The sequence below is a fragment of the Pantherophis guttatus genome, chromosome 3, assembly GCF_059756535.1.
Source record: "Pantherophis guttatus breed Tessera chromosome 3, ASM5975653v1, whole genome shotgun sequence".
Classification (NCBI taxonomy): Eukaryota; Metazoa; Chordata; class Lepidosauria; order Squamata; family Colubridae; genus Pantherophis; species Pantherophis guttatus.
The window spans coordinates 66,121,012-66,147,981 of NC_142065.1; the positions used below are offsets into that span (position 1 = coordinate 66,121,012).

Below are 26,970 nucleotides of genomic sequence, written 5' to 3' on the forward strand. Positions count from 1 at the left end.
TTTTACAAGTTTTGTAGAGGTCAGTAAGTGAGTCCGTGGTTGTTAAGAAAATCAGTGGTTTGCTGTGGGTGATTTTGCTGAAAACTGGAAGTAAATGTGGCCTGGTTGCGGAGGGCCCAAAGTGTGGTCATATGAACACAGAGGGGTGGGTGATTGTTCCCCCAGAAAGGCCCTTCATAAGCTAAGCAACCAGTTCCAAGTTAGGACTACCTGTATCTGGCATAAGATAAGATGCTGAGAGATTGCAATGATTTTGGCCAAACGGAGCTTCACTATATTTAATGCTTTCTTGAGGATTTCACTGTACTCTTTAATACATGGCAATGATTAAAGGAGTTAGCAATAAAAGCAATGGTAAATAAAAATTACTGCATTTTAAGAACAGATAGTTTGAAGATAAAGTCACTTCAGCAATTAAAACTAATTCTTAATCTGTTTTAGTGCTAACAGAATCAACATGTAAAAAGTAGCAAAGGTTTGAGACTTTTTAAAAATGTTAGTTTGGTTTACTCCACAGAAACATGAGTTACAGTAAATAGTCGTTCAAAGCTTCAAATGAATCCAAAACTTTAGATGTAGCTGTCTTCACCATAAAATAATGGTAAACTATTTTTCACACTTGATTCCTTGTAAAAACTACTTTAAAAATCATCTGCTTTGTTTCAGCAGAGAATTCAAAGTTTTAAAAGTAACTTGCTTCAGTTTGCATTCATGTTTTTCATGCACATTTCCAATTATGCATTCTCTGACAAAAGTTTATAATAGTACCCATTTCTTCCGATAGGAAGAGGCAAAGTACCAGTAGCTTAAAATGGTACTTGTTCTAAAACTATTCATTTTCCTTACAAGATAAATTAATATTCCTCTTTCCTTTATGAAGCTTTATTCAATAAATAGAAAAGGTACTGATGGAACTGCATCTTGATTTTTTCTGTCCTAATTCCACTTTTTTGGTGGTGATTGTGGCTTTCTGCTCTATTTTAAAGTAGACAAGCATAAAGTCACCGATTACTTGCAAAACTTTAGAGTATGTAAAAAATTAAGAGTGCTGTGGAAACCTACCATGTTTCCTCGAAAATAAGACCCTGTCTTATATTTTTTTGAACCCTGAAATAAGTGCTTGCCCTTATTGCCATGCGTTCAAAAGCCTGATTAGGCTTATTATCAGGGGATGTCTTATTTTGGGGAAAACAGGGTAGATCCTGGATAGTTCCCTTAAAGTTTTTGACAGCCATCCTCTGTTTCTAAGACCTTTTGCCCTTCTTCCAGACATACATACTGAGAGCCTCAGATGAACATACTTGCCCACTGGAGATTGGTTACTGGAACAAACCCTGATTAGAGTGAGCACTCTGATAATTAAAAAGAAATTTTATCTGATGTTGCAATGACCAGTCTGAGTCAGAATTTATATTTCAGAAAAAAAGCAAACTTTTTAAAGCCTGTGAGCCTGTCAGATTCAAACACTATGTGGCTTTGTCACTGTTTAGACCACAAAACATCATTGTCCACAAATGAATTTTGTATACTAATTGATTACATTTGTTTATCTCATATGTCTCACATTTTTTTCCTGTCAAACTAGTTAGTGTTATCAATTGATGGTTAACAGGTATCTCTGGAAATCTATCTATCTATCTATCTATCTATCTATCTATCTATCTATCTATCTATCTATCTATATCATCTACCTATCTAATTTATTGGCAGCCCGTCTTGTAACGGGGTAAATCTGGGCGGCTTACATAAAAATGTATGTATCCAACAAAGATATCACACCAGTTGATTATATTCACAGCAAGCAAAAACTTTTTGGACATGGGATTTTAATGCTCCCTGGTGGCTCAGCAGACTAAAAGCATTGTGATTAACACCAGCTGTCTGCAATTACTGTAAGTTCGAATCTCCCCAGGCTCAAGGTTGACTCAGCCTTCCATCCTTTCTAAGGTAGGTAAAATGAGGACCCAGTTTGTGGGGGCAATAAGCTGACTTTGTATAAATATACAAAAGTATGAAGGCTATTGCTTAACGCATTGTAAGCCGCCCTGAGTCTCCGGAGAAGGGCGGCATATACATCAAAAAAAAAAAAAAAAAAAGCAAAAGCCTGCTGTGCAAAGCCATAATGTGGGTTAATACTGACATGCATACAATACATCAGGGGATGTGGTGACTCAGTGGCTAAGATGCTAAGCTTGTCGATCAAAAAGTCGGCAATTCAGCAGTTCAAATCCCTAGTGCCACATAACGGGGTGAACTCCTGTTACTTGTCCCAGCTTCTGCCAACCTAGCAGTTCGAAAGCATGTAAAAAATGCAAGTAGAAAAATAGTGACCACTTTGGTGGGAAAGTAACAGCGTTCCATGCACCTTTGGCATTTTGTCATGCCGGCCACATGACCACGGAGACGTCGTCAGACAGCACTGGCTCTTCAACTTTGAAGTGGAGATGAGCATTGCCCCCTAGAGTCAGGAACGACAAGCACATATGTGCGAGGGGAACCTTTACCTTTATGTCATGCAAACCTACCCAACCATGGCCTTTTTCAGTAAATGATAGTTAGGTAAGTTTAGCCGAGTATGATGCATAAACCAGACCATGGAATGAAATTTTTCTTATATTTCACTCAAGTAAGTTGTTGGAAGATTTATTTTGTATTTATTTTATCCAATTATTTCTCTGTATACATAAAAGTAGAAGAACTTTAACTCCTAATTTCATCATATATCCAGATGGGAGGATTCTGGGGAAAGTCTTAATCAATACATATAGATACATAAATTCATATACGCGTACAGACAGGTACAGACAAGAAAATTTATTTAGCCTATGTCATAAGTTCTCTGTTATTAGGGCAGATGGAAAAATGAGAATATTTCTGTTCTTTAAAGCCTGTGGTTCTGGATAAATCCAGAAAGATTTCCAATCTACCTGAATCATTATAGCTACAAAAAGAGTCTAAATTAAAAACATGATGACATTATGATTAGAACATATGGAAATAATTAAAATAAAGCTTCTTCTATTTGTGTATTAAGGTTAAAGTTATAATGTATTTTGCTTATTGCTATTTTAATGACTTTAAATACCTAGAGTCCATGAGGATTAAAACAGTAAATAAAGTGCATAAAGTTTTAAACTTTAAACACTATATATCCCCTATAAATTGACTTAAGCCTTAAGGAAAATGTATTGGCATCATACCATTATGATCAAATATATAAACAATTATATATTTTTATCATCAAATAATTCAATTAAATAATTTCAATAAAGGACACTACAGTCAATAGGATTGTGCAATATTTTGGATTCAAATTTCAAAACCTAAGAGTAGTGAAACATTTGGATCCAAAATGGAAAAAAGTTAGGCAACCTTTTGATATTTTCAATTTTTGTTGCTTGACCAATAGCTATATAGCAAGGGTGTCAAACTCGTGTCATTACGGCGGCATCACATGGCGTATCACGACTTTTTTTCCTTCACTAAACTGAGTGTGGATGTGGCTAACATGTGACGCATCCGGCCTGCGAGTTTGACAGCCCTGCTAAATAGACGTAAGGAAAATACATATTTTGCTTTAATAAGGTGTTTAATAAGGTGTTAAGGAAGGGATCATGACTACATGTTATCACCGTTGTATCTCTTTAAGGCCTCCTTAATTCAAACATATTTTCCTTGTCTACACTGGATATGAATACTGAATATCAAAAAGGTGTTTAAAACACAAACATAACACAAGTATGTAACTCTTTAAAGTTACAGTTAAAAACTCTTCTTTTCCCAGGATTTCCATTGTTCATTAATTACAGAAGACAAGTGGAAGATTCCAGGAAAAAACACAGCTGCTTTAAATTACAGGCAGATACATTTTGCGTCTTGCACCTTTTTGGTATTGAATGCTCTTTTTAAAACTGAACCTAAATTCAATCTGAATCAGAGCATTGATGGCTCTGATCCTATTTTGAGACAAGTATTTAATTCTAACAATATGTAATGTTGTATCTGAGGGAGACATAATATTACAGTTTTATAGGGTAGTAATAAGAATTGCCAAGTGCTCTCCAGAGACATGATAAAGTACTACTGCTACTCAAAACCATCAAGATCTTAAAGCTACTTGTTCTGGTTGAATTATTTAAATACTCCTTACCATTTTAATTCAGTGTCCAACAACTCGAGTCATAGAAAAATATAGTTTCATGAAACCCATAATTAGGTGCATTCTTTCTAAGTAAACCTTTCAATTCCCTGTTCCCTTTCTTCAATGATATGCATATTTCATAACTATAATTTCCCATAATATTTGAACTGGGGTCCTCCCAATTTAGGATATAAAAATTAAATAAACCTGGGGCATTTTATGGATTACAGCCTCAGTTCCTAAATATCACTCAACCCTGGGCAACAATCACCAACATTCTTCAAACTATCTATTTTGTAATTCCAAACCCAATCTTAACTTAGAACATTAGTTTCATTCTGCTCCAGCCCAAGGTCTGGGGAACAAGGCCTAAAAAATCATTTAAATAAAGTCAGAGTGAGGACATATTGATCTCAAGGAGAATGTTGTTCTAGAGATGAAATGCTATCAGTTTCCTGGGTCCAATCACATAACCCTGCTGAAACAATAGGGCTGGGAACATGCCCTGTGAGGTTCTATAGGATGGGCAGAGACTATGAAAACATTTTGTCATCAAATACTCTAAAACAGGGGTGTCAAACTCAAAGCCCATGGGCCACATGTGGCCCGCATGGCTGCCCTGGAAACAGTGAAGGATGCAGCCCTCCCCGGCTCTGTTTTCGGCCGTGACGGCCTTCTGCAGCCTCTGCCAGCAAAAACAGAGCCTGGGGAGGCCATAAGCGGCCAGCCCAGGCTCCATTTTCCTGCAACTGCGACCGCCTCCTGCAACCTTCTGCCAGCAAGAACGGAGCCTGGGGAGACCATGCGTGACCCGCCCCGGCTCTGTTTTCAGCCGTGACAGCCTTCTGCAGCCCTCTGCCAGCAAAAACAGAGCCTGGGGAGGCCATGTGTGACCCGCCCCGGCTCTGTTTTCAGCCGTGATGGCGTCCTGCAGCCCTCTGCCAGTGAAAATGGAGCCAGTGACATCGAGCTGGTGACGGTCACCCTGGCCATGCCCCCCTGCCCCCCCCCCGAGGTCAAACACAACCCTAATGTGGCCCTCAATGAAATTGAGTTTGACACCCCGCTCTAAAATGAGCCTTGTGGTCAGGCCACTGTCGTTCACTCCAGTTATTTACTCTTCAATAAGTGATAAAACCATGGAGATAGAACTTCACAGAAACTTGAACAGAAATATCTAAAGGGCAGGAAAGGGTCTCAGCCAAACAGCAGTTGTCAAGAACTTTGGAAACAAATGGTGTGACTTAAGAGTTTCTAAGATCTATAGTTAAAATATGTAGTCTATAATGTCAATGATACATCACATGATACTCAGACAAAAGATTGTGCTAACTTGGGAATCAGTGGCCAGATTGATACAGTGAACAAGGCAGGTAAGAGTCAAAATGATGCTTTGCAAGAAAAGTAAAACTCTTCCTGTCTTTCTTATGCAAAGCATCAGAGACTTGGAATAAGACTTTCAGCAATATGTGGCATACAATCTAACATGGAAATCTGTATATTATTTCCAAATTTCAAATACTTTCTCAATTATGGAAGAGGGAAACCTAACCCTAAACAGCATATTTTTGGCACCCCATTCAGGTTAGAGTTCCGTTTTTCTAAATGCAGGTCCAAAACAGAGTGAAATTCCTAACAGTGAACGCTTGATTATAAACTGCTGGATCCAGACCTCAAAGTCCTACTTTTGATTAGGTCTTCCTAGCAACAATTTCTTTTAGAGAGTTCTTGAAGTCAATTTACCATTATGTGACTCTCTACAGTTCTCTTTCAAATGTAAAGCATGTACAACATAACTGTTCATAATATAACTTTTCAAGTCCAAGATTACAACCAGCAATAAAGCCTATTTAGAAAGAATCACACACAGAGCTGGGTTCTCCCTTTGATAGCTTCATCTGCAGAAAAATATCTGATGGTCTGTATGTATAGCAAACTCCTTTTGACTCAGGGTTGGTATTTGGTCTATGCAAATCACTAAATAGCTTTAAATGGTGAACAGGGCAAGTTGCCATGTCCTGAAACGGCTCTCTTTTCACTCCATTATGATGATGATACAGGGTTAAACAACTCACTTTTAAGTAATGGAATTTTCTTAAAGACATAGTCATTCTCTAATTTGCAATCTGACAACCGGAGTTTTGAAACCTGTAGTTTGCCCTTTGTTCCCTATTTAAATAGAAAAAGACAACAGGTCCCCTGATATATCATATAAAAGAAAAATGTACAAATAAGTGTTTTTAAAAATACCAGTCTCCACAATCATGGATATTTTTAAAAAATGAACAGTAGGGAGCAGCACAATGATGCACAGGAGATGCATTATAAAAATGACAGATTGCAAATCAAGATCATCCCTAAGTATACATCAGTTTTGGCTCAAATCAAAATGAGTACAACTTCAAATAATAAAAGACTTGCTTTTTCTTTCTTTTTTTAAAATTTGTATCTGGAATTCCTTTTCTATGGGAGAACAGAAGCTATAGAAACTAGAGAGATAACAGGAGAGAGATTGTTTGACTTTCCGATGTGCAAATTACCTTATGAACAGCCCCAGGGAACTACTAAAGCATCTGCAACGTAACTGTACATAATAATAAACACAAAAGAAGAAAAGGTGTATTTTTGCAGGCTGTCACAATAACATGGCATTGTGTACAACTATAAGGATACAAAAGAAACTATTACTCAGTCAACAAACTCCAATTTCTTCAATCCTCTTAATAGGAACCCCTGGATCCTGAACACTTTTCCTTCCTTCCTTCCTTCCTTCCTTCCTTCCTTCCTTCCTTCCTTCCTTCCTTCCTTCCTTTCTTTCTTTCTTTCTTTCTTTCTCTCTCTCTCTCTCTCTCTCTCTCTCTCTTTCCTTCTTTCCTTCCTTCCTTCCTTTTTTCTTTCTATCACACAATCACATGCTTTTGTTTCTCCCTCTCCCTTGTGCCATTTAGTGGGGAATAAAATTATGGTGATGAAGCTGATTTTCACAGGAGCTTCACAGACAGGGCAATAGAATAAGTCGTCTGTCTTACAAAGCATACAAATCTGCCTTATTACAAATACATGTCACATATCTGGGAGAAAGCTTCCACTGTTCAGTTTAAAGAGATGAGCAGCAAGAAAGTCCTCCTTTGCAAGGGCGGGAGCACAGAGAATAGACAGAGTCAAGTTGGAAATGAGTATGGAATGAGCAGTGCCGTCCATGCCTGTAGAATCTCTGCTTTGTAATGAAGTGGGGAAATAATGAGCAGCTTGAAGCATTTCTCCTCACCAGAGCAATTACTGGGGACCCTCCTTCCTATCACGCCTATGCTGTGGGGAGCTAGCAGTTTAAGGCAGCCGAAACAAGACGTTTCCCGGCTTTTTTTTTTTTTTTTTAGTTACACATTATAACCGTTACTTGCACTAAGCTACTTTGTAGGATGGGTGTCCTTCCCGAAGAAACTATAGTCTCTCTCAACTACATAGGTCCGCACCAGCACGGAGTTGCCACCCACATTTCTAAAGAGAAGCATGCAGGTGGAGAAGAGGGAACGGCAGTCACAATGGGAGGGAGAGATCAACCAGTCTTTAACCAGTGGAGTAAACCTTCAAAGCACTCGAAGAAATACAATTGGGGAGGGGAGAGAGGGGGGGGGGAGAGGGAGAGAGAGAGAGAGATGAAACGCATGCATTTCTTATGTTGTTGCGTCCGCGCGGTTACACACACACACACACACACACACACCCCTTCCTTCATACACGTGTCCAGTTTGTTTTCCTACAGAAAAAAAAAAGAATAAGTCAAGGATAGAAAGAACGACACCTGTTATTCAGGAGAAGGGAGCCCTTCCGCTTGCCCCTTCAGCACCTGCTCCTCAGAGTCTGCCACCGAAGAAGTCCCGCAAAGGGAGGGAGCTGGCTGGGGGGGGGGTGAAGGAGGGAACGGGGGGGGGGTTCAGGGAGGTTTCCTAAGCGGACAATGGCTCCTCGACTTTTAAGATGTGCCCAGCGAGGCCCAAGAGCGGGAAGGGGGCGGGTGACTTGGCGCCGAAGGAGTCTCCAAAGGTCAGGGATTACAGAGCCCCGAGTTATCCAGACGCTGCACCCGCGCCCACCAGCCAGCCAGCCCCGTCGGAATGCGAAGCGGGCTCCCGCCGCCGCCACCACCACCACCCCTCCTGCGCTGCGCGGACTCTCCGCGCCCCCTTTAGACTCACCTCGCCCCGCCGAGCCTTCCCTCCTGGCCATGGCGCGCAGGGTCGGCGAGCGAGGTGGCCCCTCGTGTCCGCGTGCTCCCTCGCCTTGCCTCGCCTCGCGCGCCCGGCTGGCTGGCTCAGCTCGCGCGCCTCTCCGCCAGCAGCTCCATTTCTCTTCTCACCCACCCACCCTCCGCTCGCCGGGCGCAGCCGCCTCCCGCTCCCTCTCTGCCCCCTCTCAGGCCACCACGCGACGGGCGGCGTTAAGCCGAAGGCAGCTTGGCAAGAGGGAAAGGCGAAGCAGGATGCCTTGTTGTGCCTGAGGTGCCCCTCCTACTCCTCCCTTTTCGAGAAACGAGGGGTGGGTGTGTGCGTGTGTGTGTGCGCGCGTGTGTGTGTCTGTGTGCAAAAAACACCTTTCTTACTCCGGGCGAAGCGACGTGAGGAATACTCCGGCGTGTGTAAAGGATGGGAGGTGGGAGGGAGAGAAAGAGAGAGGGAGAAAACCACGCCGGATTCCCCTCACGCGACCACTCACCCGGGAAAGCCGAAGCGAGCTCGCGCCACCCTTTGGAGCCCTTCCTCTCATCTCCAGCCTGTTGGCGACCGCGAGTTGTTTTGAGCACCGTTTTCTTCTCTCTCTCTCTCTCTCTCTCCCTCACACACACACATACACGTTAAACCGAGGACAAAGTTTGCAAGAAATTGGAGTTTTGCCTTCTCTTCCTCCTGTTGCCTCCCTTCCCCCGCCTCCCGCGCTATGTGTTCTGTGGAAGGAATCGCATTAAGAGTAGCGTGGAGTGGGGGGCGGGGGAGATTTGCCAGCGGACGCAGACTTCCCACTAAAACTCTCCACCCGCCTGGCATCTCGGCGGCATAATCGCCGTCGCCTTGTGGCCGCGCAAATGCAACTACTTCGTTCTCTCTTCTCCTCCGCCTCCCTCCTCCCCCCCCGCCCTTCCACTCGTGAAAAGGGAGGGGGAGGTGTTTATAACACCTGGAAAGAAACTAAGTTTAATTTGCCGATTTCGTAAATGATGGAGTTAAAAAAGAGTTGCTGGAAAATTATATATAGTTACACATTCTGTTTATAGACGAAAACGGAGTGAATGCTAATGCCTTCAAGGAGGTTATTTCTTTCCACCATGAACTCGCCAGCCTGTATACGAGCCAGTGATGTCTAAAGAAAATTTAATTTACAGAGAGATCTGTTGAGAAATTCTATTGATTCCAAGACATATTCCATGGGGGAGCAGTAGGGGAAATCGGATCTCTGACTCATCCTTTCATAGTCTTGCACCTTTGTACACCTCTTTGTAACACTAAGTCATCTTTCATTAATGAGCCTGTTGCAGAAAGATAAAATTTTGAATGGAGGGGGGTGGGAATCTTCCCAATGGACCATTTCTTGAGAAGTGGTTTCTGCTGTACATGTTAGTGTTGTTATTTATTTATTTATTTATTTTCCCTTTCTGGAAAACATACTGTAAGAACAAATCAACTGAAGGACTGTTGTTTTGTTTTGTTTTGTTTCCTCCTGGCTCCTGTCAGTCACCCATGAAAATTTAATGAGGCATTTAAGGCTGCTACCTTCAGAGTCAATGAGCTGAGCATATGTAGTCTAATGCACTTGCTGTTGAGGCAGTAGGTCTACTGCCTAGGTCTCTAGCTCAGCACTGGGCCTGTGAAAGCAGACCAGAAGTCATAGAGAAGCTATAATTTCAATGCAGAATTCACGACCCATTAAACCTATTCTGTTATAGCAGCTTCTCCACAAACAGCACCTTCTCCGTTCCCTACAGGCGGTTGGGGGGGGGGGGAGAGATGTGCATTCATATAACTTCCTGAAAGAATCTCTACTAAAGAAACTATGCAAAGCATTGTCTGTCAAAAAGCTTCTTCAAAAATTAGGTTAGCAAGGAGTTAGCCTGACGCCTGTGGATTTGGAGCAATTTTTTTTTGTAAGGTAGCAAAATATGACACTATGTTAGACTTCCAATTTAGAGCCATGGAAATTTCCAGTGTGGCCATATGCCCATACCATTCACAACGTACATAAAGGATTAAACGAACAGCAGGTCCACCAGCTTCCCCTCTTCTCAACATTCAAGTAATATCAAGCAGTTCCTGCAAAGTCTATGCCCATTTTGAAAAGACTATTTTTTTTAAAAAAAACAATATTTATGCTGGTTCAAACTAAGGTCCTATTGTAGGAATTGTGTGCTATTCTACCATTCATTTGGTGTAGAAGTCACTCAAGTTATAAATTTAAAAAAAAAACAAAACCCCTATCTTCTGCAAGTCAGAAGAAGTTCATAAAGGAAAGCTAGAGAGGTGGAGAACTTTAAAGCTGCAGAGCAGCAACTAAAAATGCCCCTCTCAGCCCCTGCCATGCATACTATAGAGATGAGAGGTGCTCTCTGAGCTTGGTTGTTTTCTTGCAGATGTTTCATTATCCAAACTAGGTAGCATGATCAGTGCTAGCTCTGTAGATATTAATGGATATTCTACATTGGGGTGTCAAACGCACGACCCACACCACGGGCTGGATGCATCGTGCACTGGCCATAGCAGTTTAGCAAATGGGGAAAAAAGCAGTGATGGATTGCTACCAGTTCGCCCCATATCGGGCGAACTGGTAGCAGTGGCGGGAGGCTCTGCCCACCCGCCCGGACACTTCTGCACATGCAAACCGGTAGCAACAGGTTTTGAAACCCACTACTGGGAAAAAGTCATGATATGTCACGTGATGACACTATGACGTTGCAAGTTTGACAACCGTGCTCTACATATTAATGGACATCAGGAGAAGAATCTTTGGAAAATCTAAACTGCAGTCTTGAGAGGAGCATTGTTTTGGGTTCTTTTAAACAGCAGCATTTGGCTAATGAAGGAAATTGTAATAGTGCTCCCATAACTAATAGTTAAACTAGAATCATTGGGCAACAGAAATCATCATTCATATATTGCTATATAGGGACAGTAGCCATTTTAGAATTAATCTGCTTTTTGTCTATGCCTTTCTCTATGCATGAATAAATACACAGGCCAAATTCCAGCTAGATACTAATATGTTTCCAGTAAAAAAAAAAAAAAAAAAATCTGCCTCTGGGAGAAAAAAGCGTGACTTAGATCTTCTAGGGAAATTCAGGTATGACTGAAGTTTTAAACCTGAGTCTTCCAAGCCAATGTTCCTAATTTTTTTAGTGATCACTTAAGGAGAAAAGTTAAGGGATTCTGTTAGTGTTAAGGAATATGTCAGTACATGGAAAAACAGGGTTGGCCAAAATCTGAAAAGGAATGCAGTCTGAAAAGTTACAAAGTAAGCATCTTTTTAATTTGCATTTAACTTTGTTTTCATTTGCGTCTATCTCTTTCACCACCTCTGAAAAAGAAACGAAACACATTTTGCACATGAATTCTATTATTTCCATTCCATTTACCGGTATTAATTTTTCCCAGAGTTTCAACTATGTTGTGTTATCAGATTCTTTTTATACATATCTTCACTTATCTTTTAATAGTTGACATGGGTTGGTCTCAAAAAATTAAAAGGAGTAAGTTATTTCACATAAGTAGCTTCTGTTGGCAACTCTTTAAACCAAATGCATCTTTCATTAACATTGTGCGACCCTAGGAAGAGGTGCAGCTGCTTTAAATTGTTGCTAACAGATCCAATTTGACTTCCTTCAAATGTTCTAATGCATGGGTGTCAAACCCGCTGCATCACGTTGTCATCATGACATTTTGTGATGTTTTTCCCTTTCACCGAGCTGGGGTGGGTGTGGCCTGTGGCATGATGCATCCAGCTCGCGGGCCACCAGTTTGATACTCCTGCTCTAATGCATCCTTCTCTCTAAGTTCAGAGTGGTCAGGAACAGTCAGTGATGGCAGTGAATGTGCCACTTAAATTGTAACAAGCCATTAAAAGCATCCCCATCAGGATGGCATCTTATGAGGACAGGAAACACATAAGACCTTGCTGTGTCTGTAGGACCCAGCTTGTTCACCTATGTTCTAATAAAATCCTGTTGTTGTATACTAGCTACAACTAAATTAAATGTTCCTAATTTTTCTTTGGATAATGATTATACAATACAATGCTGTTTACCAAGTTGTTACATTAATATCTTTGGATTCTCAGTTGTAACTGTGGTTACTTTCATAAGTTGCAACTTTTCTATACAGAGCAATGCCAGACCTTTATTATGGAAATAAAAAAGTTGAATGAGGATAGCCAATTTGATGCTCTCTATTATAATTCATCTATTTGAATCACACTCAATATAAAATATATATTTTGCACAGTTTATAAATATATTTTATATTTGCTCATGAGATTTGGTATGAATAAATGAGCATGCTGTAATTATACTGTGCAATTTTCTACATAAAAATTAAAATAAAATTGAACAGACTTGAAAAGTAATTTGAATTGCAATTTTTCATTGTACCCTTTCATTATGCAAGAGTTACCATAAGCAATCTGTTCCAATTTAATGCAAAATATTTTTAGTTCATAGCTTTACGTTGAAGATAATTGAATGAGGGCATTTACATGCACATGAATATTTCTCCCCATAACAAGAGAAACAAGCATTACACTAACACAGTTCTGTCACAAAAATCTATACATACATTGATTTTCAAATGTAATATTTTTAATTTAATAAAATTTGGTTTCTAATGAGTATATATGGAATTTTACTTATTTACTTGTTTATCAAATTTGTATGTCTGCTTATCTCACAAAAGACATTCTGGGCAATGTAACAAACTTAATTAAAACCTCAATAAATATATAAAACATTTATTATTAAAAAGCATAAGGCAGTGGTTGCTGATTTGCCTCTAGGTACAATTCAAGATACTGGTTATCACCTTTAAAGCCCTGTGTTGGTATTTGCAGGACATGTGGCAGCGCTAAGTTTCCCCAGTATCCTGTCCACGTCCTCAGGAGTCACAGGGTCAAACATAACATTCTCAAGATTCCCCTCCATCAGTCCATCCGGATCTACCCAATCAGAGTCCAGACCTTCCCGAATCTGAGTGACTTTGTCATGCGGCTTCACATAAATGTTGAACAGAAGGGGCGAGAGGACTGACCCTTGCTGCACCCCGCATACAAGGCGCCTCGGGTCGACCTGCCAACACAAACTGCACACGGTCAGAGAGGAAGGAGGAGAACCATTGCAACATGGTGCCCCACTCCCAACCCCTCCAATCGTCGCAGCATGATACCATGGTCGATGGTATCAAAAGAGATCTAATAGGACCAGGACAGAGGAGCAACCCCTGTCCCAAGCCCTCCAGAGATCATCAACCAATGTGACCAATGCCGTTTCCATGCTGTGCCCTGGCCTGAAGCCTGACTGGAACGGGTCTAGATAATCGGCTTCATCCAGGTACTGGGGAAGTTGTCGCGCCACCACACTCTCAACAACCTTCACAACGAAGCGAAGGTTGGAGACTGGGCGATAATTCGCTAATATAGCCGGGTCCAGGGAAGGCTTCTTGAGGAGAGGCCTCACCACTGCTTCTTTCAAAGAGGGGGGGAAGTAACCCTCACTCAAGGAAGCATTAATAATCCCCTGGAGCCAGCCTCGCGTAACCTCCCGGGAGTCCAGCACCAACCAGGAGGGACACGGATCCAATAAACGTGGCAGCGCTAAGCTTCCCCAAAATCCTGTCCACGTCCTCGGGAGTCACAAGGTCAAACCCCTCCCAGATAACATTCTCAAGATTCCATTAGTCCATCCGGATCTACCCAATCAGAGTCCAGACCTTCCTGAATCTGAGTGACTTTGTCATGCAGGAATTGCACAAAATCCTCAGCCCTGCCCTGCAAGGGGTCTTCCCTCGCTCCCAGATGAAGAAGGGAGCGGGTCACCCTAAACAGGGCAGTTGGGTGGTTCTCTGCAGACCCAATAAGAGCGGGAAAATAATTAAATTTTGCCACTTTTATCGCCACTAGGTAGATCTTAATATGAGACCTCACCAGTGTTCGGTCAGATTTGGAGCGACTGGCCCTCCAATCACTCTCCAGGCATCTTTTCCAGTGCTTCATCTCTCTCAGCTCCTCAGAGAACCAGGGAGACAGTTGAAATCAGCGCTGGGTCAGAGGCCGCGAAGGCACGACACAATCCAGAACTCCAGCGGCCGGCTTATCCCAGGTGGCCACCAGCTCTTCAGTCACACTGTGAGCCAGAGCCTCAGGGAATGGCCCAAGCTCCGTCAGGAGCCTACCCGGATCCATCAGGTGCCTGGGACGGAACCACCTAGTCGGTTCCGTCTCCCTGTGGCGAGGTGTAGCTGTTCGAAATTCCATGCGAAGGAGGGAGTGATCAGACCATGACAAGGGCTCGATGACTAAATCCCCTCTTTCCAGATCACTTTGCCACTGACCAGAGACAAAAATCAAGTCCAGAGTGTGTACCCCCAAGTGAGTAGGGCCTTGAACTAATTTGGTCAGGTCCAAGGCCGTCATGGAAGCCAAGAACTCCCGAGCCGCCATAGACGTTTCACCAACAGATGGCAGGTTGAAGTCCCCCATAACCATAAGCCTGGGGGTACCAACCGCCACCCCGGCTATCACATCAGGTAGCTCGGGCAGGGCCGCTGCCATGCAGCAGGGAGCCAAGTACATAATCAGCAGGCCCATCTGCACCCCACGACCCCACTTCACAAGGAGGGACTCACATCCGGCTACCTGAGGTACAGTGGTCTCCCTCAGACACAGACTTTCTTTAATGATAACCCCTACCCCCCGCCCCTACCCTGGGCCCTTGGCTGATGAAATGCCCGGAAACCTGGTGGGCACATTTCAACCAGGGGCACCCCCCCTTCTGGCCCCAACCAAGTCCAGAGAGGGTTGAATAATTTTACTGGTTCATTGTATGGGTTTATGAAGATACTATAAACTGCTGGGAAACTACGTAGAGGTGATGAGATATAAATATAATGAGTGCATAAATATTATGGGTACTTTGGTCACTTGAAATTTTGACACTGAACATATGATCCTAAAATGATAAGATATTGTAAAATGTGTTCTGCCAACACATTTTTGAGTGATTGCATAAAAAAACAAATATAAAAAACTGCATAAAAAAACAAATATAAGAATATTAGTAATCCTCTTACTGTACATCTATGAAAGACATGATTATTTCAAAGAAACGATTGTCTTTCTTTAGCAATAAATTGGCTTCTGTTTCCGCTTGTGTCAAATCCAATTTTCCGTTTTTATATTTTGTATTTGTATATTTAGTCAAGAGTAGTGGGTTTTAAATGTGTCATTGACCCAAATAAATGTTTAAATAGGTATTCTACCTTGGGCTCTGCTCTTGTCAGACTTTATAAGTTAGCCATAGTGGGAAGTGGTCCGTAATTGGACGGGAGACCTCCAAGGAAAAGTAGAAGCAGAAGGTTCTTAATTATTCAGTAAGTAGAATACTATGTCAGCATAGGGCTTGTATTCCTGCTGGAAAAGTCTCTCATGCAACATGTGATATCTTTCTCTATATGCTACTATTATCTAAACCTAGATTATTCCTCATTCTTGGACATTAAAGGCTGCACCTCCCTACCCTCTTGTGCTTCTGTATTTTAAGCCATCAAACAGCAGTGCTAGAATACTGAAGTAGATGTAGGAACCTGAATATGAAGGTTAAAATCTCAGGCAAAAAAAATAAATTCTGGTTTTCTTAAGCCAGCTAGAAAATTAAGAAATTGTTGATGTTTTTAAGTTACTGCTACACTGAAAGAATTCAGAAAGTATGCAGTAAGGACTGTAAAAGTTTGCGATGTATCATTGGGAAATCTGACAGTTTTCTATCATAATAAGCTTTCCGTGTCATAATAACTGCACAATAAAACTACTAGTATATAGTTAAACATACAACTCTAAGAAGTCCTATCTATCTATCTATCTATCTATCTATCTATCTATCTATCTATCTATCTACCCATCCATCCATTCATCCATCCAGGCATCTTACTTGCTAGCATTAAAGCAATCATAGATAAAACCATAAAATACAAAAGAATAATACATAGCCACACTGATTTTTTGACAGGTTTCACAATATCATTACAAATGATAACATATTTAAATTGGCTTCAAAGTCTTCTGGAGGAGATCATATTCTCAGTCATTTACACATGATATATTGTCCCTAAGCAGTTTCCAGGATCTTTGAAGTCACTGAACAAGAACTGAAAACTTAATCATTGCTTAATCAGCCTGGATTTCTTCTATGAAATATTTAACATTGAATGAGTATTAACATAGGAGCACGTATTGTCATCTCTTGTCAAATCTGTGATCAAATTGTGTGTATACTTTACCAGCTATTCCTGAAACAGATAAAGTAGATACCTGGGATCGTGCCCAAATTTGTCAATCAGCATTTGAAGTAGCTTGTCCTTGCTTTCATTAATCTTCCTCAGCAAACATTCATCATGCAAAGTCCAGATAATCAGCCATCTGCTATTGTTGATCTCAACCAGGTTTTCACAGTTCTGGTTGTTCTGTGTGACCTTCCTTTGAATAGGTTGCTACTGGTGGTGTCAAAGAGATCAGAAGTGCTGGCTGGGCTGAAGGAAATAGATGAGTGTGTTGCAGCAAATTCAAAAGTCAGTTTTCTAGCTTTATAACTCTTTTATGTTATTTGGCCCTATTTCAAACCAGGTGTATATTTCAGCTTCCAAATTTTCAACTGCATAATTTCATTAATATTTTTTTCAATCCCCATTTTGAATTCTTTATCTCTAGGATTTGCTATTTATATTGGGCAAACTGAGAAAAAAAATGAAGGCTTCTTTGCTTTCTGGAAAAACTTGGTGTTCCACTGATAGTATTATTCAGTTCAAATAGGCTATATGGATTGAATGATAGAAGTATTCTCCCACCATTGAGTTACATAATTTGAGCAGTATTTCTGTAAACTGCATCATCCAGAAATGGAAAAATCAGCGGCCACCTTTATTGCTACTGTTGAATTTCTATAGAAGCTCATTTGAAATGTTCTTCTGTGTCTCCTTGTAGCCCTGAGAGACTCTTAGTAAGTCTTGTCAAAATTTGTACACTTGCATGCAATTAAGCTGAATGGCTTTCAGAACATTCGTCACTGACTTCCATTTTTACAAATAGATTGAAATTATAATAAGACAGAAACATAAAGTTGATATGCTTGAAGACATATATCCTGTGCATTGTGCAATGTGCTTTCCCTAAAGTTGCAGCAACCACTGCTCAATTGATCAAAAATATTTGCAAAGATGGTGGAAAAATTATGTTGTTCTTGTATATTGCAGTCTACCACGTTTAGTCATTGAATACTTTGAATAAAGTATTTTTCCTTTGCAGTCTCACTGAAAAAGAAATGATGCCTTTGCCTGTGCCAACTGAATGCCTTATCTCAGATGCAGCACTGAAATAATTCCCCACCAGATCAAATCTATGTTTGCATAGAAAACAGAAGCACTTTTGGGATATCTATTTCTTATTACAGCTGTGCACAATTACTTTTCTTGTCATAGGACAACACCCACCATATATTTGGCCAAATAACCTCTAGATTTAGGCAAGAATTTGCGCTCTCATACCTAATTAAGTGAGTAATGGTGATAGCATTCAATTCATTGAATCTAGCCAAACCAAAGAACTCCTTTCAAATAATCCTTTCAGTACCAGAGGTATATAAAATGTACCCTTAATAACAATTGCTCATTTCCAGGTATGTCAGCAGTTTCGTCAGCAATAATTGAAAATCTACTTGACATGTTGGCTGCAGAAACTATATCTTCTCTTAATGGCATCTTCACACAGATAATCTGTTCATGTTCCACTTGGACCGATGTATAACAAGCATGATTTGGAAAAAGTTTCTATTGTTTTCATAGCATCTTATTTGCTGCTTCAATGGATGAGACAAAGAGAATTTTTACATTTCCACATGTGCTGCTTTTGCCCGGAAAGACAATATCAGGACTGCCACAAAATACAATATCAAATGTAATTTTGTTAGATTATTCGCAACCTGATATTTCATAGCACTGACGATTTGATATAGAACGCTTGTGCTGGCTTTGTTTCTCATGGTTAAGAAGTTCATTATATCTACTTGTGCATATCTCTGCCAAGTAGTTGAAATATGATTTTGTGCACTTTCATGGAAATCTTTTGATTTCCTGCTTTGTGAACGGAGCAGTGATGAAGACTCCTTGTTTTCTTTTGATAAACAGGCTGTGTTTAAAGTATGCAATACTTAGAAATTGTTCATCTTTAGTACATGAAATAATTCAGTAATTACAAGTTACTAAAATGGACTACAAGTTATAAATTACTACTAAGCTGGACTAAGTCCTTTAAGCACATTCCATGGGTAGACAGGAATACGGGCAGTCCTCAGCTTACAGCAGTTCATTTAGTGACCATTTACAGTTACAACATCATTGAAAAAAGGAACCACATAACTGCTTTTCACACTTATGACTGTTGCAGCATCCCTATGGTCACATGATCAAAATTCAGACTGATTCATATTTATGATGGTCACAGCATCCTGGGATTATTTGATCACCTTTTTTCACCTTCTGACAAGTAAATAATTCACTTAACAACTGTATTGCTAACTTAACAACTGCAGCAATTCACTTAACAACTGTGACAAGAAAGGTCATAAAATGGGGCAAAACCAGGGTTGAAATCCAGCAGGTTCTGACAGGTTCTGGAAAACCGGTAGTGGAAATTTTGAGCAGTTTGGAGAACTGGCAAATACCACCTCTGGCTGGTCCCAGAGTAGGGTGGGAATGGAGATTTTGCAATATCCTTCCCCTGCCACACCCACCAAGCCACACCATGCCCAACAAGCCGTGCCCATAGAACCGGTAGTAAAAAAATATAGATTTCACCACTGGGCAAAACTTATTTAACAAATGTCCCATTTGACAACAGAAATTTTGGGCTGAAATCAGTCAAGGTACCATAAAAACCCAATGAGGAGTTAAAGAACATTTGAGGGCACTACTTTGACTTTTGATGGTTATTTTCTGACTTTCCAGGTCCACTGTGGCTGCTATGTTGTGAATTGTCAAGTCTCCTAGTGCAGCTACAAATGTGCCCTGGTTTCAGAATGATTGACTATCCCACTTTGTATCTTTAAAATGAATACACAAATGGGTGGATTTTTCTTTAACATTATTTGGGCATTATCTAAATAATCGAAGTATTAAATAGTTTGCATCTGTTCTACAATACAAGGTGAACTATGTCCAGATGAAACATTTAGATCTGTGCTGGGTGATCTGCTTCTTAGACAACTGCGGTGTCTTAAAGCATCTTAACATTTTCACTGAAGGAGGCGATGCCTTTCCTGGGACAAAGTTACATAGAGCACCATGGGCGCTACTTCTGAATATATGTAGAAGCAGATTGTCTCTGGATTCTATTATATTTTTCCCCTTTACAAATGTTTGCACAATGCAATTACATCTGTTTATTGAATGCTTCAGCAGTATACTTTAGGGCCCAAAGACTAGCTTGTTTTACAGCCTCTTTCTGGTTTATTTAAATGGTCTTCTATAGAGGTTATAACAAGAATCTTTCCTAATGCTTCTGACCTTCTTATGTATACAAAACATAGAGGTCACTCCCAGGAAAAAAAAAAAGTCAAATATTTCTATCCATGCTTTCTTCATGTTTATACGTAGTGATGAAGAAAACGTACTGATTGTCTCTTCTCTTATTTTAATCTGGGATTATTTTTGAGAGCTTGTGTTAGTTTGTTTGCTGAGCCCTAAATGGTAATCAAACAAGGGATGAGCGCATGGTTCAATGTAAATCAATTCTCAAGTCTCATAAAATTAATTGCTCTGCATATTTTATTGTTTTGGATTTCGGATTTGATTCTTTGGTTTTATACTGTTTCTTGCTCACGTTGCAATATACAGTTGATTAATTTGTCAATTAACTCTATCATTCCTCTACAAATTATATAACTATGACAGAAGCCTGATGCTGGCTGGCAATTTTGGGAATTATAATCTCCACATATCAGGAAGACACAAAGCTGGAAAGGCCAGTCTAAGACTAAAATTTGATAAGTGGAATTGACTGTGTTAGAACATACTTCATCCTCACTAACATTTAGCACTGATTTCTTTGTTAGCTGCTGCCCAAGTAGTGAAAAAAGCATAAATGTATATAATAAAAGTCTGAGGTACTGTCGCCTAATGGAAATGGATTATTTTCTTCAAAGATATCATTGTTTGTGATATTCTACCATTGAACCGGACACATGGAAATATGCTTTTTCACTACATAGTTTAAAGGCATTCTTTTAAATTGTTCTATGGTTCCTAGGGTTAGCAAGCCATTTGTGTTCAATGACCTTCATGAACAAATGTTTTGTACTTTTTTTTCCTATTGGGATTGTTGTGGTTTTGATGCATCTGCTCTACCTAATTTGGCGCGCTTGGTAAGAACATTCCCAATGATCATCTAAACCTCATTTGGAGCACCTGTGAACAATTCGTTATATTAATAGAACAGCAGGGGAGGAGTAGAGCAACTAATAAACAGGTTGTTGAGCAACTTTGCCTGCCAAGGTTGCATTATGTGGGTAGTGGGATGTTTCTTCTACCCCAAAATTGTACTCACTTGGGAGATGTTCAGGCAATGGTTGTAGAGCAACCTGTCAGTGCTCACATCTGGCATGAGATAAACTATAAATTAATTGTCCCTTCCAAGCAGCCATTTGGATTTGCGTTCAGTACATCTGAGAGACTCAGGCATGATTTGAAACAATTTGTTCTTGGTTAAAATAGAATGAATGTGCTTCTATTAGAGATGGCTTTGAAATGCAGTTCTTAACGATTTGCACCAGCTGGGCTTCTCATTATTCAAACGAGATTTGTATAAATCGGCACATGAAAATAAAGCAATTGGTCAATGCCATTTATTGGTAGTTACAGCTAATTTTGGAACTCTTTTTTTTTAATTTTTTCATCGTCTTGTGTTTTCAGAAAAGATGAGTTTTATTTGTGGGAAGAAAAGTACAGTCCTCAAGGTTATTTTAATGCATGCTATTCCTGTTAAATTATATTTTACCAAGTTGCATTTTGGAACTGTCAATGGAAATTGGGGACCAATTTATTTAAGTTCACCGAAGTAGTTATAGAACATAATTTTGTGCAGGTCTTCTTCATATGAAGAACTTATGTTCAGACACTTGAAGTAAATTCTTAAAATGCTTTTAAATTTAGTGGTATATTACAAACAGTTGATATAATCCCAAATTAGGATGCCAATGTTTTCAATTCATCATATAGCCCTCAAAATAATAAAACTATAAAAAATAAATAAAATAAGAGGAACTAACTTACATATCATTTGCTTTTGTTTAATACTTCAATATTACTATTCTAATATATTACTATTAAATATTATTTAAACTATTCAAAAATATATTTTTAAATAAAATCTATTACTTTTATTTTATGTATTTATTTAAATGTGTTTTCTTGTATAGTTTTTCAAGAGATCCAAGATATCTAAATCAAGGAATTGCCATTTAGTTTTTAAAAAAATATTCCAAACTGTAATAAGTTTAATGGTTTTTTTAAAAAATCTTGGGCCTTGTGTGATTCTTCAAGCAACCAGATAAATCTACTGAAGCCAGACACTGCCAAGGCCCCTTCTCTAACCAAAGAATCGGTTCCGTTAAGATGCTTCAGTCATTTGCTTGTTTGTGTATAAATCTGAAAGACAAATTATAAGCAGAAGATTAACTTCATGCTTTGAAATCCTTTTTGCGAAATCTGCATCCTTCTGCATCCTAATGTACAATTTTCAAATGAGTATTCATCCACAGAGATGAAATATTGTGTCAGAAACAGCCATTTGTTATCCAGGGCACTCAGATTTCCTGTTCTGGATATAAAATGGCTTACAAATGGCTCTGTCATTATGTTATGCAAAAGTTACCATTCTTTGCCCAAATAACTGTGAACGGTGCTAGTGGCACTGGTCTCTGCATTTTAAGTCTGACAGAAGCTCAGTTCTTAAACCTTGCTAATCCAAACCATTTTACTTCCAGCAGTATGTGTGTGTGTACATTTACCCAGCAAAATTATGGGGACACACATTGATATTATTATTTCTGTTGTTATTATTTAGACAATTTGATGGTTTTAGGATACTACAAAATTAACATAAAATATTATCATACAGTTGTTGTTGTTGTTGTTGTTGTTGTTGTTGTTGTTAGTTGCAAAGTCGTGTCCAACCCATCGCAACCCCATGGACAACATTCCTCCAGGCCTTCCTGTCCTCTACCATCTTCTGGAGTCCATTTAAACTCACGCTACTGCTTCAGTGACTCCATCCAGCCACTTCAGTCTCTGTCGTCCCCTTCTTCTTTTGCACTGAATCTTTCCCAGCATTAGGCTCTTCTCTAGTGAGTTGTTCCTTCTCATTAGGTGGCCAAAATATTTGAGTTTCATCTTCAGGATCTGGCCTTCTAAAGAGCAGTCAGGGTTGATCTCCCTAGGATTGATCGGTTTGATCGCCTTGCAGTCCAAGGGATTTGCAGGAGTCTTCTCCAGGACCACAGTTCAAAGGCCCCAATTCTTTGGCACTCAGCCTTTCTTATGGTCCAACTTTCACAGCCATACATTGCAACTGGGAAAACCATAGCCTTGACTATACGCACTTTTGTTGGCAGGGTGATGTCTCTGCTCTTTAGAATGCTGTCTAGATTTGCCATAGCTTTCCTCCCCAAGATCAAACGTCTTTTAATTTCTTGGTCGTAGTCCCCATCTGCGGTGATCTTGGAGCACAGGAAAATAAAATCTGTCACTACCTCCATTTCTTCCCCATTTATTTGCCAGGATACCATACAGTGGCAAACTGTAAATATACAAGTAGTTCTTGACTTACAACAGTTCATTGTAGTGACCATTCGAAGTTACAATAGCACTGAAAAAAGTGACTTATGGCCATTTTTCACACTTACAACCATTTCAGTATCCCCGTGGTCACTTGATCAAAATTCTTGGTAACTGACTCATATTTCACGACCTAAAATGGACACCCAACATCAAAAACGTCATCAAAAAAGCACAACAAAGAATGTTCTTTCTACGCCAACTCAGAAAGCTCAAACTGCCCAAAGAGCTGCTGATACAGTTCTACAGAGGAATTATTGAGTCTGTCATCTGCACCTCTATAACTGTCTGGTTTGGTTCTGCAACCCAACAAGACAGACACAGACTTCAGAGGATAATTAGAACTGCAGAAAAAACAATTACTGCCAACCTGCCTTCTATTGAGGACCTGTATACTGCACGAATCAAAAAGAGGGCTGTGAAAATATTTATAGACCCCTCGCATCCTGGACATAAACTATTTCAACTCCTACCCTCAAAACAACGCTATAGAGCACTGCACACCAGAACAACTAGACACAAGAACTGTTTTTTCCTGAACACCATCACTCTGCTAAACAACTAATTCCCTCAACACTGTCAAACTAGTTACTAAGTCTGCATTACTATTAATCTTCTCATCGTTCCTATCACCCATCTCCTCCCACTTATGACTGTATGACTGTAACCTTGTTGATGGTATCCTTAAGATTTATATTGACTGTTTCCCTATGACTATCATTAAGTGTTGTACCTTATGATTCTTGACGAATGTATCTTTTCTTTTATGTACTCTGAGAGCATATGCACCAAGACAAATTCCTTGTGTCTCCAATCACACTTGGCCAATAAAGAATTCTCTTCTCTTCTCTTCTCTTCTCTTCTCTTCTCTTCTCTTCTCTTCTCTTCTCTTCTCTTCTCTTCTCTTCTCTTTATGACAATTGCAGTGTTCCAGGGTCATGTGATCGTCTTTTGTAACCTGACAAGCAAAGTCAATGAGGAAGCCAAATCACTTAACAACCATTTTACTAACTAAACAATTGTAGAGATTTACTTAACAACGGAGGCAAGAAAGGTCGTAAAATGGGGCAAAACTCACCTAACAAATGTCTCATTTAGCAACAGAAACTTCGGGCTCAATTGTGGTCATAAGTCAAATACTATCTGTACTCCTTTAATTGAATATTAATTTTATAATTATATTGTAAAAAATCAGTTTGTTAAAAGATAAAAGCTGTATTTTTACAAATATGAATTTTATTATTCTGCATACAATTTATATACTGGGCTACAGGAAATTATTAGGTGATTTTATCTTTCTTGATATGGCAATAAAATCATTTGTTCTTTTCTTTTCTCCTGGATTGCTGTCTATTTTAACTAGCCATTGTATGTCACCTATAAGGAATTCACTATTCCTAGGAAAATGCATTAATAAAAAATGCAGTGATTTGAAAAATTTATAAAGGAATATTCCAAAGACGTATGAAATTCAGAATCTGAAATAACATTTTGGTGTAGATCAGATCCCCAACAGAACAGTTTTTAAACTTCTAGAAAATCTTGGAACGACATCTTTCAAAATGAAGGATCATGAAAAGCATACAATCATAAAGTACTTTATTGATGAAATCCATGAATAAAATGGTAAAAAAAGCTACCTAGCTTGAAGTATTTTCAAGCTAAATTCTTCAACCTTATTCATATAAAGATATGTTTATGTATTTAATTAGTCACAACAAAACAAGCCTAATATTGTAGATATTATTCCCAGCTGACATGGGTACATTATCTATTATTCATTGTTAAAGTTGAATATATATACATGTGTGTATGTGATATTTCCAGCTTCCTGGAAATGGTTGGCTGTACTTCCAGTTCTTTTTCAGGGTAATTTTGGATATGGAATATAATGTGTAGTTAGGGTACAACACTGTACAAGGTAGCATAGGCCTATTTTTTTTTTTTTAGAATGAATTATTTACAATTTCTACATCCATTTTTTACTTTAAATGTTTCAATTTATTCATAAAAAAAAACTTGAGATACAAGTTTCTGACCTCTATCATCTTCTTAGGAATATGCTTCCATGTAATTGCTCTGATTTTTTAACTCAGAACTCATCACTACAATACAATATTTCACATTTTTTAATAATGAGCTATGCAGCTGAATAAGCATAATAACCATCAATTCTGGCTTGGCTCACTACATGAGGGGATGAAGTTTTATGAGTGAGCTACTGTCTTTCTTCATAATCATAGGCATTGTGGCACAAGGATCTGAGTTTTAAATACCACAAAATGAAAGTATTCTATCACTACTATATATTGTATATTCAGTTCAGCATGACATGTGCAAGAAATGAGACTGAATTTCAGAATGCTTCAGATTAAAAGGCAAAAAAGGTTGTTGGTTTTTTAGCACTGTATAGTCTTACTATTACTGGAGCGTTCCCAAGAAATAGCACAGTAGTTTTTAGAAATTGCAGACAGGTGCTATGTTCATTTTCCATCACACCTTTCTGCCTTCAAATCCAAAGCATCGCACAGTTCTATAAAATAGCTCAACAGACTTCTATCCTAGACTCCAGCTTAATTGGCTGTCATTTAAAGAGCCTGCATCAACTCATGAATTGGAATGAGATTCTCCTTCCTGAACTCACACAAATCTCTTAGCTGATCTCCAGGTGCCTGCTTGTAAAGTGCCAACATCTGCAGGAAAGGATAGACCAGTATATATACTATAACTTGAGTCTTCCTTACAAGCAAGAAGCCCAGTAGGAGTTCCAACAAGTTCATAGTTCTTTTCCCTGCAGATGTTCATGTTCTAAATGTGAACACCTGAGCAAAACTAAAGGAAAACATGCTCAAACCTAATTAGCATGCACTGAAGCTAGCAGTAATTTCTTAAAATTTTCTAGGTCTGTAAATATGGAATGGTCCATCATCATATTTTATGAAAGAACCCAAAGTGAATTGTCTGCAACACGTGATTTGCAACACGTGTTTCAAACCTGTAAACCTTCAGATTCTAGCATCTATCATCATGCAAGTTGGGATTCTCCACTCTTGCACTCAAATAATATGTCTTACAGATTTTTTGGGAGAGACCAGTCCTTGCCAGTCATCAGTTACAGTATATTAAAAGGTAAAGGTTCCCCTTGCACATATGTGCTAGTTGTTTCCGACTCTAGGGGGTGGTCCTCATCTCTGTTTCAAAGCTGAAGAGCCAGCGCTGTCTGAAGACATCTCCGTGGTCATGTGGCCAGCATGACTAAATGCCAAAGGCGCACAGAATACTATTACCTTCCCACCAAAGGTGGTCCCTATTTTTCTACTTGCATTTTTTACATGCTTTTGAACTGCTAGGTTGGCAGAAACTGGGATAAGTAGCGGGAGCTCACCCCGTTACGCGGCACTAGAGATTCGAACCGCTGAACTGCCAACCTTTTGATTGACAAGCTCAGCATCTTAGCCATTGAGCCACCATGTCCCTTCTACAGTACATTACTTCATTATTAACCTTATTACTGGGCCCCAAATCTATGTTCTTTATCCTATTTATGTCAGAGGCAGAGTTAGCCTGCCTAAAAGAATTCATCAATATAAATCTACAGAAGGGATGTATGTGATTCTCCTTCTCCATATTCCACCACTGAACCTCTCATTATCAATAAGGGAGTCCAATATAGTTCTCTATTCTCTCCCTTTGATTTTGTAG

General features: G+C 39.5%; 1 protein-coding gene across 28 annotated transcripts in view; it reads right to left on the reverse strand.

Annotated features, from left to right (window-relative positions):
• The window catches only part of DAB1 (DAB adaptor protein 1), a 728,003-nt gene that overhangs the window by 238,219 nt on the left and 462,814 nt on the right, over positions 1 to 26,970 (reverse strand). For 2 of the 28 annotated variants that reach the window (XR_015733114.1, XM_087889757.1), the window contains exon 1: positions 8,338 to 8,771. The exons of 14 other annotated variants lie outside the window; for them this stretch is intronic. The gene's annotated coding sequence lies outside the window, so the exon portion shown is untranslated. Of the gene's footprint in view, positions 1 to 7,943; positions 8,091 to 8,337; positions 8,780 to 8,854; positions 9,195 to 26,970 lie in introns of those variants that run through there. 12 more of the 28 variants (XM_087889764.1, XM_087889760.1, XM_087889755.1 and 9 more) reach the window with 10 other exon arrangements.